Below are 7,382 nucleotides of genomic sequence, written 5' to 3'. Positions count from 1 at the left end.
AGCTATGAAGAATAATGATGCTCTCTTCCAACCCCAAACTTAGATGGAAAACTAGTGAGAAAGTGAGTGGAAGGGAGATTTTTCTCAAGAGGGATGAGGGAAAAGTTGTAGAGAACCTTTGAAAAGTATGTAGGAGTGTGTGTGTAGAGAAGAATCTGAAAAGAGAAACCAAGGCGCAGCTTAGGGTATAAAAATACCCTAATGGGCTCGGGTTCCGCTAAGGGGCAACCTAAGCCCAGTCTGCGACACTACCGCTCAGCGGTAGTTTGCTGCTCAGCGGCACTTTCGGGAAGTGCTCTCCTTCTCCTTAGCTTAACCTAAATGCGTCCTAAACATACCCCTCACTGGCTCCCTGCAATAAAATTCTCAAATCACTCATGCACAACCTATTATGCAACAAACAAAAATATAATCAATCAACTGGGTTGCCTCCCAAGTAGCGCTTGTTTAACGTCACGAGCCTGACCCAAAATCCACCAACACCCATCAGTAGGTGTACAAACCTAATATCTTTCAGTAGATACTTAACCACCTAAAAACCTTCAGTAAATGTTATACCCAAAAATTTTACAGAAATAATGTCCAACTAATTAAAAATTACAAAACCAAAATAAAATCAAAAGAACAATTGTCCTCAAATCACTGGAATGCCTTCAAGCAAGCGCTCTTTTAACGTCATTAGCTTGACCCATTAAAGTTCAAGTTCCTTCTTCATGGTTGATGTTCATATCACACCAACTCCTCAACTGCTTCCGGTACACTTTTTTTACTCTTCTAGAATGTGGAGACTCTATCTCTATCATCTCATTCTCTTTGTAGCCTTTCACAACCCACAACTTGTTTTTGAATCTCACAGGTTTACCAATTTGAAGTCGTTCTTTCATCCAGTCATCATGGACTTTTTTCTCTCTTCCAATCTTTTCTTCTTCCTGTACCTGAAACAACAAACAATGTTTACCTTTAACCTTGGGCTTTTTATCTTCAGGGCTAGTCATGAGTACATCTTGATATGCAGCTTTATGACTATCTTCTTCCTCCTGCATCTGCCTCTCTTCTTTGAAGACATCTACAACAACTCTTTCTTCTCGGTCTTAGAGCACCACTATACCTTCATTCACATCAATGATGGCTTTGGCCGTTTTCATAAACGGTCTTCCGAGAATAATGGGTATCTTTTCAGTCTCCATCTCCATCACCACAAAGTCTGCCAAGAACTGTAGTTTGCCTACACAAACTATAATATCCTCTGCTATTCCATAGGGTTTCTTCGAGGATCCATCTACCATTACTAAGTTAACCTTTATAGGCTTCACATCAACATCACCAATCTGCTCAAGTAAAGAATAAGGTATCAAGTTAACACTTGATCCTAAATCAAGTAAAGCATTTTTTATCCTTTTCTTCCCTATTGTGCATGGAATGGAAAAACCTCCTGGATCTTTTGCTTTTGGAGGGAATGGCTCCTTTTTAACAGCTTTATACTTCTTTGTATCATCATCTCTACGTCTTTTCTTTGTAGAGACTTCTTCCTCAAGTTTAGTATAAACTGCAATATGCTGTAATATCTCCTTCCAAAGTACATCATTGTCCACCATCTTGAATAATTCTGTAAAATCAAATTGTTTCTCTTGATTTATTGGAAAAGGAAAAATATCTTTACTCTTTATCTCTCTTCTCTCTCCTTTCTCTTTTCTCTCTTCTTTTTCTTTTTCTCTCTTTTCTCTCTCTTCTTTTTCTTCCTCTCCTTTTTCTTTCTCTCTGTCTAACTCAACTGTTTCATCATTTGTACTCTCTGATGAGTCAATATTTTCTTGATTTCACTTAGCTTATTGTGCTAGATTTAATCAGGGAATTGTGCTTAAATGTCCGGTATTTTTCCGTTTTTGCTAATTGTGCTTAATTTGACAAAAAAATCTTATTTTAATTAATTTGAATTATTTGAGCTAATTATTTGCATTATTAATTGTAGGGAAATTGTTGGATAATATTTGAGACATTTGGAGGTGAAAAGAAATGCCACATCAATTATATTTTAAAACAAAATGAAAGGGAGGTGTGGGTTTCAATTTTTTTGTGCACGTAGAGATAGACTTAAGGTAGTGACGTGTTCCAGCACCAGCAAAACACACGGAGGCCCATGGGCATGGAGGTGCACACAGAAGAAAGGGAGGTGCAATAAAAATTCTGGTCCAGCTTGGCAGCAGCACACGTCCACACGCCAGGGAGAAGATGTCACGACCCATGGAAAAGAAGTGGCAAAAAGAAGAAGCATCCATCAGCTGGTCCAGTAAGGCATGGAGGTGCTTGGAGTAAAGAGCTCCCAACTATCTTCACGCGGACAACAGCTTGGAGAATAAGGCACGGTCCAGCAGCAACTTGGAGAGCTTCACACGTCCAGGAGAGAAGCGGTCCAGTAGTTTGGAGAAGGGTTTTAAAAACCCGTGACGTTGGATGAAGAAAAGGGGGGTGTCTCGGTTTTGGGGGGCATCCAGCCGCCATTCTCTTGGTTTTGGTTTTTAGGCTTTTGGCTTTGAACATGGGTGAAAGGATGGTTGAGCAGCCGCCACCTATTAGGATTGATTTTTTGCTTTAAAGAGAGGGAGCAGCAGCGAGGTGCTTCATTTTGGATGTTTTTCTTTTAGCATTTTGGAAGAAGAGGCCACGTACACGGACGGAGAGAATGGAAGGTTATGGCTGATGATACGTTGGTGGAGGAAGCGAGATTGATTTTGCTGAAACGGTGCACTCAAGCGTCCAGGATTTTTGGAAGCACGGCTGGAAAGAAAAAGCACACGGTGATGAATTGTTTTTGAATCTTTGCTTTCACTTTGAAGAAAGGGGAGTTGGCACATCAGGAGGAAGTAGCCCCCGAAAGGGTTTTCTTTTATTGTATTGATGTTTTGATGAGAATGAATTTTATATTCCAATTGTTGAAATACCAAAAGCATTAAATGTGCCACCGGTTGAAGTTGTTTGCTATGTATCATCGTTCACGTTTTTTTTATGTTCATCATTAAATTTCATATGTCCTTTTTCTTATACTTTTCACGTGATGAGGTGTCTTGAGAGAAGACATACTTAGCACTTCATTTATTAGCCATTTCATTTATTAGCTTTAGGATGCATTTTATTTTCTTTCCATGAGAAATGCACACACGGCCATTGTCATGTCCCATTTATTACTGTGCTGAGTCACCACTGTACTTCCATAAATGCGCCGTGTCACGTGTTCTGAGCGTTTGGAAATCCACCAACGAGCCGTGCATGTGCGCCACTTGTCAAAATGGAAACTTCTGAAGTCAGTAGTGGGGTGCAGGTGTCGACGAGAGGGACGCTCGTTCGTCTGACAGTGGGATTTGAACAAAACTGAATTTTTCTGGAAAATCTCCCACTCCCTCTCACGCGCACCTTCTCCCCTTCCAAACTCAGAATCTCCATTTCTCCTCCTTCTCTCTTGAGCCCTTCTCCTTCTCTCTTCTGCAACTTACCACCATTATCTCCGTTCACGTTTCAGCACCGTAGGAACGTTCCCTGCACCGCGAGCTTCAGTTCAAACCGAACAACTTCCAGTTCTGGTAAGTTTCACTTGAGCGATCGTTTTTGATCTTCCTGGGAACGGTATTCAGCTGCATGTAACAGTGTAGGCTAAACTCTTCATTTTTCTTTTGGTTAGTTTAGTGGGGGAAAGCTTAAGAGAAACGTTGAGAGAGCTTCTGTTAGACGAAACAAGATCCACCCCTTTAGGACGTTTGCTACTGAATCCGGGTAAGGGAAGCTTATTGTGATTTAATTTATACTGTGTGTTGTATGCATGTTCGGTATGGATTGTATGCATGAATTGTATGCTGATGTATTAGTTATGAACGATCGCTGTTACACTGAAGGAATGTGGTATGCATTGGTTGATTCGTATGCTGATGGTTGCTTGGTATGAATGATTAATGAGAATCTTATAAAGTATGTAATTTGATATTTTGATACGATGTATAAAGCATGAACTGAAGTATGATAATATGAATTCTGTAATGTATGAGATTTATGGTGGAGATAGATTATAAGATATGAATCGTATGAAAAATCTGGGAAATATAATAGTTCTTACTTTGATAACGCACGCTCGTCATCGAACGGTCTTCTACCGTTCGGTTTTCCCTGACAAGGATTTAGAGTAGAAATTCTTTCATTTGGAAAGGATTCGACTTAAGAACGAGCGTCCCCTTTTGAAATGCTATTTGAGTGTTCGTCCTAATAGCGCTCGGTTTATACCAAGCGTTCGTCTTAAGTAGCGCTCGGTCTTACACTGAGCGTTCGTCCTGAATTGTGCTCGGTCATCTATTGAACGTTCGTCCTAAGTGGCGCTCGGTCTCAGACCGAACGCTCGTCCATTTCCGTAAATTGCAACGAGCGAGAATAGCGCTCGTCCTGAATTCCCATAAGCATTCGTCCTAAATTTAAATAGCGTTCGTCCAATATATTTAGTGACGTTCGTCCAAGTCTTCGGGACGTTCGTCCAAATTATTTATTAAACGCCTACTTTCGCGCTCGGTCATTGACTGGCGGTTTGTCCCCTGAATTGAATTGTGTTCGATTTATTTTATTCAACCAAGTTGTGAGGCATCTATCCATTGGATTCGTTCCAGAGTCATCGAACTTAAATTATTCTAAGTATTTTCCCGATCGTACTAGAGTTAGTTCATTTAACTAATTCAAGAAGTCTTTCTCGGTCTCGCCCTCGACGTTCGTCCTCGTTATGAAGAGGAGTGAACGTTCGTCTTTTTAAGAAAGTGGAACATAGAATGAAAATGTATTCAAGAGGATAAATTAAGATGTGCGAACACTATGAGAACTGAAATTGTGATTTTGGATTTTGAACGAGCGTTCCAGGGTGGAACGACTCTAGAATGGATATTGAGATTGTAAAGTATGAATGTGGCAAGCTTAGCTGGCGGGTCATCCTGATATTCCGTGAGTGCTCGTTCTCAAGTAGAGAGGAGTATGTCATGCGTGGGAATGGCAGGAGGTCTTAGTCCATAACTGTAACTTGGACAGAACGGACTAACCTCAGGTGGCTGCTGACGAGTATTACAGCTATCCCACCTGGGTGCACGGACGTCGTAGCTACACAGAATTCATACAGTCCGGACGGTCGGTCTAGTATCAGGATTTTTGGATGAAATTCATGTATGAATTGAATGTATATGTTGTGAACTTACTTGCTGGAATTGATATGTATAAAATGTATGTTTTGGTTTGAATTAAATTCAATAAGCTTACCCTGTGTCTCTTTTTGTGTGTTGTCGTTCATCCTTGAACTTTCGTCTTGTCTATGAAATGATCATCCATGTGGATGTGAGCAGACGGAGAGGGGTTACTTGAAGAAACACTGGAAGAAGAAAATTTGGAGGACGCCAATCTCGTAGAAGTGGAAGTGAAGTCCGAATAGTAGAGGCGTTCGGTTTTTAGTTAGATTAGCGAGCGGCTGTGAGCGAGCGCTCTTTAGTGGATTGTAAATAGTTGGACGTTCGGTCATTGTTTTGTAAACCGTTCGTCCTTATCTTTTGTGAACGCTCGTTAAATTATGTACATTTACGGCCGTTCGGCCTTTTTCGCTCCTGTGTTTTAAAACTGTTTTGAATTATTAATATATGTGATTATTCTAAGTATATAGTTGATGACTGTATAATTTTGGGATGTTACAGCCATTGAAGCCTTAAAAAGAGGCGTTAATTTATTTTTGTTTTTAGTGAAAAAATGCTTATTCATTACTTGGGAGGTGCTGTTACAGCCCTTTTTTTTTATGAGAGTTCCACAAGCTTACTTCTTGCATTTTAATTTGTGATGTTGAGCATTTAATTTTACTTCCAAGCTGCATTGTGCATTTAATGTTTTAAATTACGTATTGCATTTGAATAGCACACCACGTGTTTCTTTATTATCTATTGCATTGTTCTGTTTAATGTTTAATGTTTTAATTTACTTCAATGCTTTCAATTATTTTTGGTTGTCTTTAATTTCCAGTTTTAATTTTAGTTCATCTGCATTCACAAAACTCTTCACCAACCTCCCACTACGTGTTCGACCTATTGATTGAACCACATTTGGTCCTTGAGAGACAACCTAGGAGTCACTTCCTAGTTTATACTGCATTTTTTCTTGCAATCAAATTTGATGGGCCTGTTGAAAGGCTTTTAGGTCGCACTAAAAGTCAACAAACCCTAGTCCCCACTAATGTAGTATAGGACAACCAGGGAATCAATCCAAAGACTCGGCTAGAATTAAGTTTAAAGTGTAGAATTGAATCTTATATTTATTTAACACCTAATGAACTACTAATGCAAGGTGGGGAAATGAAATATGAACAATGAAATTAAAGAGAAAAGAATGAATGAATCAAATCTGTATAAAGGAAAAAGATGAAGAAATAAAATGTAATTTGAAATAAAAGAAAAGAAATGAGAATAGAACTCTAAACTAACTAAACAGAAACAGAATTGAAACTACTATGAGAACTTAAATGCAACTAAAACTAACTTATGAATGCTAAAAGTTAACAGTACAAGGAAACCAAAACTAAAACTGAACAAGATACTAAGATGCCTAAAAGAAGTAGTATATACAAGTATTAGAACCAAAAGAGTGGACATCCAACATCTAATCTACTGAACCTAAACTATATTCACAGGAAGACAAAAATCAAAGTAAGAAGTATTGGCTAAAACAGAAATCAACTTGCAATGAAACCAAATCAGCAACACAGATCACTCTATCCTAATCTATATATCATCACATAGAAAATAGGAGCAGAAATCAGAACTGAAACAAAACAAGAACAGTATTACAACACTGAAATTGAATTTAATCTGACAATTATGAAGCTTAACATCTCTCAAGAAGACCTCTTGATAAGTCATGCTCACTATGGAGTCATATTACATCCAAAACAGATGTAGAAATGTGGATGTTTTCCTTCACAAATCTCAAATAAAGTTCAATTACAGAATTAAAATCACATACAAAAAAAATAATAGAAGAAAAAGAATAAAAACACAAAACTGAATGAGTTTTTATGTACTGGACTCATCTTTGGCTCGAGAAGACATCTCGAAAGTGAATGCTCAAAATAGAGTCATTTGATTCCAAAAGGAAATATAGAATGCAAAGAATCATAGTCCAATTCGTTTCTTCATTGAAACAACACAAGGAACACATAAGCATGAAACATAACAGAATAACAAAACACTGAACATGTGAAACATCAAGAACAAAACGTATTATTAACGAGAAAAGAAAATTACAAAAATTGTACCGAATACATGCTCAATCAGAGTCACCGCGGGCTGTCACCACCGTGATGTGCGCTCTAAAAGCAAAGAGAACGGAAC

The 7,382-nt window shown here is 38.5% G+C and overlaps 1 long non-coding RNA gene across 1 annotated transcript; it reads left to right on the top strand.

Moving 5' to 3' along the window:
* Window positions 1-3,435: 3,435 nt before the first annotated feature.
* Window positions 3,436-5,569, top strand: LOC128196126 (uncharacterized). The gene is made up of 3 exons (XR_008248275.1): window positions 3,436-3,575; window positions 3,674-3,765; window positions 5,358-5,569. It is a non-coding gene; the product is annotated as an uncharacterized LOC128196126 (long non-coding RNA).
* Window positions 5,570-7,382: the final 1,813 nt, after the last annotated feature.

The sequence above is a fragment of the Vigna angularis genome, chromosome 4 (genome assembly GCF_016808095.1).
Source record: "Vigna angularis cultivar LongXiaoDou No.4 chromosome 4, ASM1680809v1, whole genome shotgun sequence".
Classification (NCBI taxonomy): Eukaryota; Viridiplantae; Streptophyta; class Magnoliopsida; order Fabales; family Fabaceae; genus Vigna; species Vigna angularis.
Note: the sequence above shows the minus strand (reverse complement) of the source record. Positions and strands in the feature narration are given on the sequence as shown.